The sequence below is a fragment of the Mastomys coucha genome, chromosome X, assembly GCF_008632895.1.
Source record: "Mastomys coucha isolate ucsf_1 chromosome X, UCSF_Mcou_1, whole genome shotgun sequence".
NCBI classification, from domain to species: Eukaryota; Metazoa; Chordata; class Mammalia; order Rodentia; family Muridae; genus Mastomys; species Mastomys coucha.
In genome coordinates, this window is record NC_045030.1 from 132090404 (window position 1) to 132090780 (window position 377).

At 55.7% G+C, this 377-nt stretch overlaps 1 protein-coding gene across 1 annotated transcript in view; it reads left to right on the plus strand.

Annotated features, from left to right (window-relative positions):
- The window catches only part of Nrk (Nik related kinase), a 108724-nt gene that overhangs the window by 8684 nt on the left and 99663 nt on the right, over positions 1–377 (plus strand). The window lies entirely within an intron of this gene.

The following is a 377-nucleotide window of genomic DNA, read 5'->3' on the forward strand; positions in this document are numbered from 1 at the left end:
AAAGGACTCCGGGACATTGGCCCCCTTGTGAGCTTCTTTCTGTGGCTTTGAAAGCCCGGGGAAGAGAGCCTACACCCCCTAGCAGCCTAGGCCAGGACTTCGACGGGCTGTGGCTTAGGATGGGCCAGGGAAGCTGCTGTGCAGAATCATCATCCCTGAGCTCCTGGTTGAGGTGAAGGCCACAAAATGCAAAGGAACGGGGTTGGGGGGGGCGGTGAGGTTGGGGAGAAAGAAGTGGGTCCTAAAAAAGGGTGGGGCCTTTTCTAAATAGAGCCCGCTTTGTCTAGCAGCTGTCTAGCAGCGCATGGGTACCTGTAATAGAAGCATTCCCGGAAAGGACAAGTGGCGGACCACACCACTTTCCTTCTTTTGCTAGC